Source organism: Sminthopsis crassicaudata, chromosome 3, assembly GCF_048593235.1.
Source record: "Sminthopsis crassicaudata isolate SCR6 chromosome 3, ASM4859323v1, whole genome shotgun sequence".
Taxonomy (NCBI): domain Eukaryota; kingdom Metazoa; phylum Chordata; class Mammalia; order Dasyuromorphia; family Dasyuridae; genus Sminthopsis; species Sminthopsis crassicaudata.
In genome coordinates, this window is record NC_133619.1 from 319,682,560 (window position 1) to 319,695,070 (window position 12,511).

The 12,511-nt window shown below is 32.6% G+C and overlaps 1 protein-coding gene and 1 non-coding gene across 4 annotated transcripts in view; both read left to right on the top strand.

Moving 5' to 3' along the window:
* GRAMD1C (GRAM domain containing 1C) overlaps positions 1-12,511 on the top strand; it is a 133,787-nt gene that overhangs the window by 23,678 nt on the left and 97,598 nt on the right. The window lies entirely within an intron of this gene.
* On the top strand, positions 4,592-4,697 carry LOC141565150 (U6 spliceosomal RNA). The gene has a single exon (XR_012488851.1). It is a non-coding gene; the product is annotated as a U6 spliceosomal RNA (small nuclear RNA).

Genomic DNA, 12,511 nt, shown 5'->3' on the forward strand with positions numbered 1-12,511 from the left:
GAAGGGAAAGGGACCTGTATGTGCCAAAATGTTTGTGGCAACTTTTTTTGTAGTGGCTAGAAACTGGATGTCCATCAATTGGAGAATGGTTGGGTAAATTATGGTATATGAAGGTTATGGAATATTATTGCTCTGTAAGAAATGACCAGCAGGATGAATACAGAGAGGTTTCAAGAAACTTGCATGAACTGATGCTGAATGAAATGAGCAGAACCAGGAGATCACTATACACTTCAACAACAATACTGTATGAAGACATATTCTGATTGAAGTGGATATCTTTAACATAAAGAAGATCCAATTCACTTCCAGTTGATCAATGATGGACAGAAACAGCTACACCCAGAGAAGGAACACTGGGAATTGAATGTAAACTGTTTGTACTCCTGTCTTTCTACCCAGGTTACTTATACCTTCGGAATCCAATTCTTACCGTGCAACAAGAAAATTGGATTTACACACATATATTATATCTAGGTTATACTGTAACACATTTAATATGTATGGGATTGCCTGTCATCTAGGGGAGGGAATAGAGGGAGGGAGGGGAAAATTTGAAAAAATGAATACAAGGGAAAATGTAAAAAAATTACTCATGCATATGTACTGTCAAAAATTATAATTATAAAATTAATAAAATTAAATTAAATTAAAATTTTTAAAAATTATGCTTTGACTTGCTTTCAGAAACCATCAGTTCTTTCTCTGGAGATTTATGGTATTTTTCATCAAAAGTTCTTTAGAATTGTCTTGGATAATTTTATTTGCAGAGAATAGCTGAATCATTCACACAGTTGATCATTATGCAGTATTTCTATTATTGTGTTCAATGTTCTAGTTTTATTCATTTCACTTTGCATCAGTCCATGTGATTTCTTTCCAGGTTTTTCTGAGAGCATCCTGCTCATCATTTCTTTTTTCTTTCTTTCTTTTTTTATAGCTTTTTATTTACAAAACATATGCATGAGTAATTTTTTTAACATTGACCCTTGCAAAACCTTCTGTTCCAAATTTTCCCCTCCATGTTAAGATATATGTTAAATCAAATATATGTACACATATTTATACAGTTATCTTGCTACACAAGAAAACTCTGATCTACAAGCAAACAATAACAGTAAGAGTGAAAATGGAATGTTGTGGTCCACATTTAGTTCCCATAGTCCTCTTTCTGGGTGTAGATGGCTCTCTCCATCACTCCACAACTGGAACTGGTTTGAATCATCTCATTGTTGAAGAGAGCCCCGTCCATCAGAATTGATCATTTTGTAATCTTTTTGTTGCTTTGTATGATGATCTCCAGGTTCTACTAATTTCACTTAGCATTGTTCATATAAATCTCTTCAGGCCTCTCTGAAAGAATCCTGCTGATTGTTTCTTATAGAACAATAATATTCCATAAATTTATATACCATAATTTATTCAGCAAATCTCCATTTGATGGGCATCCATTCAGTTTTCAGTTTTTTATCACTACAAAGAGGGCTGCCACAAACATTTTTGCAATACAGGTCCCTTTCCCTCCTTTAAGATCTCTTTGGGATATAAGCCCAGTAATAATACTGCTGGGTCAAAGGGTATGTATAACTTGATAATTTTTTGCTGCTCATCATTTCTTACAGTACAGTAATATTCCATTACAATCTTGTATCACAACTTGTTCAGCCATCCTCAAATTGCTGGACATTCCTTAATTTCCAATTCTTTGGCATCACAAAAAGAGCTGAAATAAATCTTTTTTGTGGGTACTTTTCTTTTTTTGCTTATTATAGGTTACTATTAGATTTATGGGATACAGACTTAGTAGTGGTCTTTATTGCTGGGTGAAAGTGTGGGATTTTTTTTTAGCCCTTTGGGCATGTTACAATTTGTTTTCCAGAATGGTTGGATCAGTTCATCGCTCTATTAATAGTATATTAATGTCTCAATTTTCTCACAGTCCCTCCAACATTTGTCATTTTCCTTTTCTATCATAGTCAATCTGATAGGTATGGGGCATTACCCCAAAGCTGTTTTAATTTACTTTTCTCTAATCAATAGTAATTTAGAGCAGTCTTTCATATGACTATAGGTTGCTTTGATTACTTTGTCTGAAAACTGACTGTTTATATCACTTAATTATTATTGGGGTGGATCCTATTATTATAAATTTGACCCAGTTCTTGGCATAGGAGGCCTTTATCAGAGAAAATTGGTGTAAATTTTTTTTTCAGTTGATTACTGTGTATTTTCCTCCATTCTATTTCTCCCTCGTTTATTCTAATCTCTTTCCTTTCACTCTGTCTATCCTCAAAAAGTGTTTTGCATCTGACTTTTACCTCTCCTAATCTGCCCTCCCATTTCTTAGCATTCTCCCCTTCTCTTATCCTCTTCCTTCCTATTTTCCTGTAGGGTAAGATAGAATTCTATACTCAACTGAGTGTATTGTGTTATTCCTTCTTTGAGCCAATTCCAATGAGAGTTAAGGTTCAAGCATTCCACCTCACCTCCATCTTCCCCTCTATTGTAAAATCCCTTTTGTACCTCTTTTATGTGAGATAATTTACCCCATTCTACCTGTCTTCTCTCCTCTCCCAGTGCATTCTTTTTTACTCCTTAATTTATTTTTTTTAGACATTACCCCATCATATTCAACTGACACCCATGCTCTCTATTTATGTATACTTCTTCTAACTGTCCTAAATAAAGAGAAAGTTCTTAGGTATTACAAGTATAATCTTTCCATGGAGAAATGTAAATAGTTTAATCTTATTGAATCCCTTATGATTTCTCTTTCCTGTTTACCTTTTTATGTATCTTTGAATCTTGTATTTGAAAGTCAAACTTTCTCTTCAGTTCTGGCTCTTTCATCATGAATTCTTGAAAGTCCTCTATTTCATTAAATATCTCCTTTCCCCCTGAAGAATTATACTCAGTTTTTCTGAGTAATTATTGATTATTATTTTTACTATATTATATATTATATAATATTAAATAATCTTAGTTTCTTTGCTTTTTGGAACATTATATTCCAAATTCTTCAGTCTTTTAATATATAAACTGTTAAATGTTATATTTTACTGACTGTGAATTGTTTCTTTGTAAGTACTTGTAATGTTTTCTTCTTGATTTGGGGAGATATAGAACTTGGCTATAATATTCCTAGGTGTTTTGGTTTTGGATATTTTCAGATGTCCATTTTATCCTCTGGTTCCAGAATAGTAGGGCAGTTTTCCTTGATAATTTCTTAAAAGATGATGTCAAGCTTTTATTTTGATCATGACTTTCAGGTAGATCATTAATTTTAAAATTACTTCTTTTTTATTTGTTTTTGAAGTCTATTATTTTTCCATTGAAATATTTCATCTTTTTCAATTTTTTTCATTGTTTTCATTTTATTTGAGTATTTCTTGATGTCTCATGAATTCATTAGCTTCCACTTGCCCAATTCTAATTTTTTAGGAATTATTTTTAAAAATGAGTTTTGTACCTTCTTTCCCATGTGGCCAACTCTATTTTTTAAGTCCTTCACTTCAGTGGATTTTTGAGCCTCTTTTACCATTTGGCCTGTTTTTTTTTTTTTAATGTATCATTTAAAAAAAATTTTTGGTGCCTCCTTTATCAAATTGTTGGCTTATTTTCCATGATTTTCTTGCTTTACTCTCATTTCTTTACTCAACTATTTTTTTCTTATTTGATTTTTAAAATCTCTTTTGAATTCTTTCAAAAGTTAATGGTCTGAGACTAATTCAAATTTTTTTTTGAGGTTTTGGCTATAGCAATTTTGATTTTGTCTTTTTTTGAATTTGTGTTTTGATCTCCCCTATCACTATAATAACTTTCTATGGCCAGTTTGTTTTTTTGTTGTTTGCTCATTTTCCCAGCTTATTTCTTGATTTTCAACTTTATGGTAAAGTTGGGCTCTGCTCTGGGACAAAGGGGTCATTGTTCCAAGCTTCAGGTTTTTTGTGCAATTGTTTTCAAAGCTAGTTCTGGGCATTTGTAAGTTTTCAGTTCTTGCAAACAGTGTAATCTGAAGATATGTGTGTTTACTATTCTTCTGGCCTATGCTCTGATCTGTAAGTGACTACAAACATTCTCTTCTGCTCTGGAACTGTGGCCAGGGTCTCCACTCCCCTACAGTTGTAAGTTGTGGTGTACTGTTGCTCCTCCTCACTTTGGGACTGTGACCCAGGACAGGAATCTGAATCAGCAATGGAACTGAGTCCTACACTCAGTGCTAGCAAAGCTATAGCTACAGCCTATTATTTCCTTCTGACCGGTTGCCCGACCCCTTAAATCTGTGGATTGGGAGCTCCTGAACTCATTTCTGCTGATTCAGTTGCCTTTTAGGCCTGCTGCAGCATTGTCTATGATGGATTGTGCTCCACTCTCACTCTGGAAAGACAGACCTTTCCTATCAGCCTTCCAAGTTGTCTTGGGATAGAAAATTGTTTCACTCCATCTTTTTTTTTTTTTTTTTTTTTTTTTACTTGCTGCTTAAGAATTTGTTTTGAGGCATTATTTAAGGTTGTTTGGAGGGAAATTTGGGAGAGCTTAGGCTAGTCCCTGCTCTTTTTTCCCTGCCATACTTAGGGATTAAATATGTGAAGTGTTGCTTTGGCAGCACATATACTAAAATTGGACCGATACAGAGAAAATTAGCATGGCCCCTCTGCAAGGATGATATGCAAATTTGTGAAGCATTCCATATTTTTAGGAGGGGGAAAAACATTTGGAACACAAAATTTTGCAAAGGTGAATCTTGAAAACTATCTTTGCATGTATTTGGAAAAATAAAATACTATTTAAAGATAAATGAAAGTATGATTCTTCTTTTTGAAACAATGAGAGGATTCAAACCAGTTCCAATTGTTCAGTGATGAAGAGAGCCATCTACACCCAGAGAGAGGACTGTGGAAACTGAGTGTGGAACACAACATAACATTCTCACTCTTCCTGTTGTTAGTTGCATGCATTTTGGGTTTTCTCTCAGTTTTTTTTTTCCCTTCTTGATCCGATTTTTCTTGTGCAGCAAGATAGCTATATAAATTTGTATGCATATATTGGATTTAACATATATTTTAACATATTTAAAATGTATGGACTACCTGCCATTTAAGGGAGAGGTGGAGGAAAGGAGGGGAAAATTTAGAACAGAAGATTTTGCAAAGTCAATGTTGAAAATTTACCAATGCATATGTTTTGTAAATAAAAAGCTATAATAATTAAAAAAAAAAACATCTCTACAAATGATAGTAATAATAATAAAAAAGGAAGTGAGATAAGCAGGTTTGGATTTTGAATTTCAGTATTGGGGAGTTACATAAAAATTGGAAATATAGTTCAAGTTTTTTCTTTTAAATTTTCTCATATAATTAAGGAAGGATTTCTTTAAAAAAAAATAATAATAATCTTTGGATCATTCTGAAACAACCAAGGAGTTGTTTAGTTAGTTGAGTGAAAATTTTTTTTTAGTAAAGTTTAAAAGCTTATACTATTTGGTTTTCCCCTGTTGAAATCATGGTTTATTCCAAGTGAGCTAAGGTCTCATGGGAGAACAGACTTAATAAACATTGATTTATAGCAATATATTTGTTTAATTTCACTTCTCTTAGTGACTAAGTTAGCAACTTAAGCAACTACTGGGTTAGCAACTACTGGGAGTAGAAAAAGCCTTTGAGATTTTCATCCTGTTTAGATGTCAGATTTAAGCATGTTTTTTTCAATACCATAATTGGGTTTTTTTGTTTGTTTAAAAGCTAATTATTTGAAAGTTTCATTTAAGAAATGGAAGGAAGTATACCTTTTAAATTGGGTTAAAGTTCACTTCTTTCAATTAGGACTCAGGATTGGTTCCTAAGATGTTTTCTGGGTGAGTGTGTTTGAGAACCTCATCAGTGAAATAAATATAAGGAAACTGATAATTATAAAATCTTATATTGTGAATTTGGAAAAAAGAGAAAAAAGAAAATTATATATTTCTAGAAGAAGTTGAAGATGAACTTTATAGTTTCTGAAGTTTTCTGTTAAAATTAAATTTTATATTTTATGTTTAAACATTATGAAAATGTTTAAAAATGAAATAGCTAAGTTGCCATTAGAATGTCTTCTCTCTGTACAAAATCAAAATTAACCAGTAGATATTTCCTAGATAAAACATTTGGATCTAGATTTTTTTTTTTGTGACATGGAAATTCTGGCTTTATGCCTTACCTCACTTACCTCACTACTTACTTTTTATATAGGTAAGTTCTTCGACTTTTAAATAGTGATGATAATACTTGCCATTAGCCTCATTTACAAGGATGTCATGAGGATTAATTAATGTTGGCTCTGCCAAATTTTTAAAAATAAACTCAGGAGTATTCATTAGTGAGTTTATAAAGTACCTTGGCAATTTAAGATAAAAAGTTTTATATATTCGTTATATTGTCTTTTAAAATAAACATGAAAGGCATTTACATGTTTTCTTTGGGGTCATCCAAAAAGCAAACACATTTCAGGTTAAAAGTTTATTTAATTCATTTCTTTCATTTTTAAGCATTTTTATCTGATTGTGCTTCTCCTCATCCTTCTTCCCTATTTGGATTTAAAGTATTAAATTTTGTGTTAGAAAAGAAATTAAGGTTTAAGAATCAGAAAATATGTTGGATACAATTCCACATGAATGATTTGCCCAGTTATTGACATATAATCTTCCTCGTGAAATCTCACTGATTCTGACTAAAAAAGGAAGAACAATAAAAGAAAAATATTTTGAATTTTGCCAGAAACAGGTCCAGAAAACTATAACAGAACCAGAAAAATATAATTATGGGGTGTTTTTTTTTTTGTTTGTTTTGCAAAAGGCAATTGGGATTAATTGGCTTACCTAGCGTCATACAGCTAGGAAGTTTTAAGTGTCAGAAGCTGGATTTGAAATCAGGTACTCCTGAATCCAGGATCTACCACTGCTCTGAAGAATAATTATGATAGTGAAAAAAAGGTTCACAAAGATATGTAAAAATCATTTGAAAATAACATATCTAGAAAAACACTTAGAAGACCAACAATATAAAAAGTCTTTAGAAAAGATTTACTAAATTGTCATTTATTTCAGTAGTAAAAAAATTACTTATTTCCTTTTGTTTATCCACATTGATAGATAAATTGAGTACCATGGCTCATAAGATCATAGTTTGAGGGCTAGCAGAGGCTTCCAAGATCACCCTGACTAAGCCCATAACTAAGGAAAGTCAGGACTGTCTAAGATTATACTCGGAGACAGGCCTATTCAGAATTCAAATCAAGAACCTCCAACTCCACAGCTGTAGTGTGTTACAATGAATGAATCAAGTGCAGGATGGTAATGGGTTAGTTACTGGAGAGTTGATGCTGGATTTAGTGCAGCCACTTGGTTTAGCTCCTGAGTCAAGAGATCTATCTGCTAACCTTAGACTTCTCAATGTCAGGGATTATGGGAGTATGCTGCCACAGTTAAGCTCTCAGTTCAATTCATCATCTACAAATTAGTCACAGTGGTTATCTGAAGATACAAAGATACAAGTTAAATAGTCCCTGTCCTCAAGGAGCCTACATTCTACTTTTCATATATGTGTTATAGTATGTATGATGGATAAGTAGATATAAGGTGATTTGAGGAAAGAGAAAATATTAGTCAGAGGCAGCCAAGTAGCCCAGAAGATGGAATGCTGGAGTTAGAAAGACCTATGTTCAAATTCTTTTACTCAGCTACATACTAGCAGTTTGTCCCTGAGCCAAGCTTTTAACCTCGAGCCTTCTCTTTAGTCCTTACTTCTCTCTTTACATAAAAGAAGAAAGTGGGAGAAAGAAAAAGACTGTTATCAACTCCAGTAATCTGTCATTGAAGTGCTTTCCTCTATTTCTCCTTCTTGGCTAATCTGAGTCCTAATCTTTGTTCTTTTATAGATTTAGTGTTTTTTTTTTCCTCTTTTGCTTTTGATCCCTCACTCAGCCCTCTTTGTGGTTGAAGTTTTTTTGCCTGTGACTATTCACTTTCTGATTTTTGCCTCTTTCTAAATCCCTTCTTTCTTCTCCTTCATCGTAGACAAGATCTTGTCAAATATAATTTCTTTTTGATATTTTTTCTTTTTCATTCTTTCTTTTCTTTTCTTTTTCTTTTTCTTTCTTTTTTTCCTTTCTTTTTTTCTTTTTTCTTTTTTTTTTTTTTTTGATATCAAGCTTTTTTGTATGCGAGTTCAATCTCCTCTTTACTTGGTCAAATAGGGGCAAAGTACACAAGATACTTGTTTCCCCTGTCTGTGTTTATATACTATTTTTGTGAATTCTAATTATATATAATGGAAGTTGTCTTTTCTGCCTCACTTATTTACTACTATATTCCATTTTTCTTCCTTTTCTTTCTTTTCTTAAAACCAACATAACAAAAAGCAATCCTAGTCCCTGTGTTTGTTTTTCTTTACTCCTGTGAGTTCTGAAGGAACATTTATCTCTTTTCCATCATGGAGAGTATAAGCACCATTGCATCTTATTTGCCTATCAAAGATTCTACTCAGATTTTATTAAAGGTCCATTTTTTTTTTTCCTACAGTAGGATCTTTGTACTAAGATTTGTAAAGCAAATTATATTTGTTTTTAACTAATTCCTTGCCCTCTCTTTTTTTTTTTTAACCTTTTGAACCAAGGTTCAAAAATTTTCTATCTTTTAAAATAGGTTACAACATCATCTTATGTGATTTTACCTGTAGTTCCTTGGTAGATTTTTGTATGATTGTTCCTAAGTATTATTTTCAATTTGAGGGGTGTTTTTTGGAGAACATCGAATTTTTTCATTGCTCACTTTGCCTTCTGGTTCTAATAAATCCCCTGCCCCAGGGGTAGTTTGATCATTTTATTAATGAATCCAGCACATTTTAAAAATAAAAGGATTATCATTTGACCATTTCTGTTAGACCAAAGACCTAATTTTTTGTTTTTGTTTTTTTTAATTTGGTCATAGTGTTCAAGATTTTTCTTTCCTTGACTGATTTCCTGTTAGTTGTTTTTAACAATAGAGATCTTATATGTTCTTCTGATTTTTCAGGCTTTTGACTTGGTTCTAATATTTTTTTTACCATATATTCCTTCACTGAATTTCTTTACTCTTCTACTTTTTAGAGAATCTACTACTAGTATAATTTTTAAAAGCTTCCTTTTTAAACTATTTATTCTTCTAATTTCCCCTTTCCCCATCCCAGGTTCTCATTTTATTTTTAATTTAATTTTTTAATGTCTTGATTTATTTCTTTAGATATTCCTGAAATCCAAATTACTCTTTCTCTAAGGTGCTACTTGTATGTATTTTGGAGTTGCAAAATGAAGTTCAAACCTCATTTTAAAGAGCTTTCTTCCCTTTCTTCCCTTTTTCTGTCTTTTGGCAAGGCATTGAGAGGAGTGTTGGCTTCAGGACTCTTGGAAGGTCCCTGTTCTCCATGGACTTTTCTTAATTCATGCTGCTGAACCAACTCATGATGAGTTCTGGACTCAGAAGTTTATTGGTGTCATTAGTCTTCTTGGTCATTTTTCTATCCAGTGATCTTTTATTTATTTATTTGATTTTTTGGGGGGGAAAGTTGAGGTTCTCTATGATTTTTTTGTGTTGCTTCCTTAACTGAAGTCTCAACAAGATTTAGCAAACTTGTAGTATGTGACAAAGAGCAGCTAGATGGTGAAGTGAATACAGTGCTGGGTCTGGAGTCAGAAAAAAGTCTTCTTCCTGAGGTTATGTTTGACCTCAAAGACATTTAGCAGTGTTGACTTTGGGCAAGTCCCCTAAGCCTGTTTGCTTCAGTTTCCTCATCTGTAAAACATGAGCTAGAGAAAAAAGATGACAAATCATTCCAATATCTTTGCCAAGAAAAACCCAAACTCGGTCACAGAATATTGGACAGGACTAATTGAAGAACAATAGTGCATGAGACCCAGAGGTGAAACATTCTGTAGGAGGAGTTTCAAATAAGACATTTTGGCTGGAATATTGATTGTGTAAAGAAGGGTAGCGTTCAGTAATCTTGAAAAGTAGGCTCTACAATATATTACATTCCAATATTTAGAAATATTTCAACTACATATTATTAGAATATTATTTTATAATAGAACAATCACAGTCTCCTAAATAAATTTTCAGATTTGCTAGAATGATCTTGCAAACATGAGAAAACTTTTCTTCACATATAGAGGATTGGGAAAAAAATCAATCAAGCAACAAGAATTTATAAAGTGCTTATTATATGACAGTCACTAGGATTATAAAATGCAAAAATTAAGACAACCTCTGATCACAAAAAAATTCAAAAAGTAAGTTATAGTCCTGAGTCTGGTTTCTGTTTGAGTGAATCAAGAAAGGTCTCTGGAGGAGGTAGCACTTTAGCTGAGCTTCTAGGGATTTGGAAGAAAAAAAAAAGTACTGGATTCTGTGTTTTAGGCACAATTTTTTGGGAGGAGGGCAGGTAATTGGGGTTAAGTGGCTTGCCAAGGTCAAGATCAAGGAAGTATTAAGTATCTGAGGTCAAATTTGAACTCAAATCCTCCTGATTCCAGCGCCATTGTTCTATCCACTTTGCCCTCTAGCTGTCCCCTTTAGGCATAAATCTGTCAGAAGCAATTTTGTTTTTAACATTAATCTAATATCCAAGCTATTTCTTTCCTTGAGAGAGAAAGATGTCCAAACTGGTATAATTCCCCAATGTTTTCTAGCATGTTTCTCTAAGATAATTTTAGGAATCTTGAACTAGGAAGATGTTATATTAAAATATAAGTTAGGATTTAATATTCCATAACAGTCCTCACTACTCCTTATAAAAAGGAGTAGAGCAGACTTCCTGTGATTAGTATTTTAACCTTGAATAGAAAAAAGAAAGCTTTTTTTTTTTTTTTTTTTTTTTTTTTTTTGTGGATTTGTGGTACCTATACCTTCTGGTGGAGGTGGGGAAGAGGCAAAAATTTTAGTGAGAGTAAATTTTTTAAAAAAAGGCCTTAACTTTTGTTCTACTCACTTTGTTAAAAGGAATAGTCTAGAAAGCATTTTAGGCTGGAGAAAATATTATTTAATATTTTCAGTTGAGCTTAAAAAGCAGTGTTAAATGTGCTTCTATAGGGAAATAAAGTTTAATCAACATGGGAATGTAGACTTGAAACTAGATCTTGAAGGGTTTTAAATTCCAGAGGAATTGTATTTTATCTTCAAGGAGATGGAAAGTCCCTGAAGATTCTTGAACAAGGGAGTAAGTAACACAGGCAGACCTATGGTTCGGGAATATCAATATGGTAGGTGTGTGTAAAATGAATTGTATAAGAGACATACTGGATGTAGGTCAGGTAGCTTTTTTCTCTATGCAGCAATCCTATATATATAACACCAACATCATAAAGGAGTCAAATTATGTTTCTTAAAGTCAACTATTGCAAGCATCTGTTAATAAAAAAAAATTATAAATATCTTCATCTGGAGAGATAAGCTACCTGAATAGTCATATAATATGTATTTTGGCAAAGCATTCATTATCAATACCTGAAAATGCAGATTGGCAGATAGTGTTTCAGTTACTAAAATCATGTCATTTGCCTGACAGATGTTCTCTTAGATTTAAAATATGAATTTATCCAGAAGAACTGTAAGTACTAACAATAACCATATGGAAATTCTCTCAATTACCAGTAATAATAATAAAAAAGCAATGAAAACAACTCTGAAGTTTCACTTCACAGTCATTGACAAAGATGAAGGAAAAAAGGAAAATAACACTTGTTGGAGGGACTGGGAAGATTAGGCATGCTAATGCCCTAGTGACAATGCAGTGAATTGGTCTAATAATTCTGGAAAGTGATTGGAACTAAACCTCAAAGTTTACTCTATAAGTCTTTAAGAAAAATGAAGGATTTTTGGTCAATTCATGCTACTACAAATCTTTCATTACAGAATAAATCTCCACAAAGTCCTATCCCTCCCTAGAATTTCTATTCTAAAGACTTAGTTTGCTGTGGAGATGCCCTTACCTTTTTAAAGTCCTAGCAGAATCTGATAGGTTCTGCTAAACAGAAAAGTATCACCTTTAGTATCATGGTACTTAAGTATATAGAGAGATGAAGCACCAGAAAATTGGCCAGTTAGAAATGAAATTTGGCCATGGTGATTCATGGGAGAAATTAAGCAATAGATGTTTGAAGAATAATTTAACATTATGTAAAATAAATACTATCTGTTGGTATTTCATATAGTAATTCTGACATTTTGCCAGATACACTCTGTTTCTAACACATTGGCAGGGTAATTTTGCTCAGTAAAACCTCTGATTTCCCAGTATTTACTTGCTTCAGATTGTTTCATCAGCATGGAGATGATCTTGAATTCTTAAAGCTTGTGCCAACTTTGTCTACTATTTATGGATAAATCTGATTAAGTAGAGAGATTTGTGAATCCTTAAATGTGGTGACCTAGGAAATAGATGAACAAGTACAATGTATATCGTTCATAGGATTTAGGAAGGTAAGGGATTTTTAACTACACTAT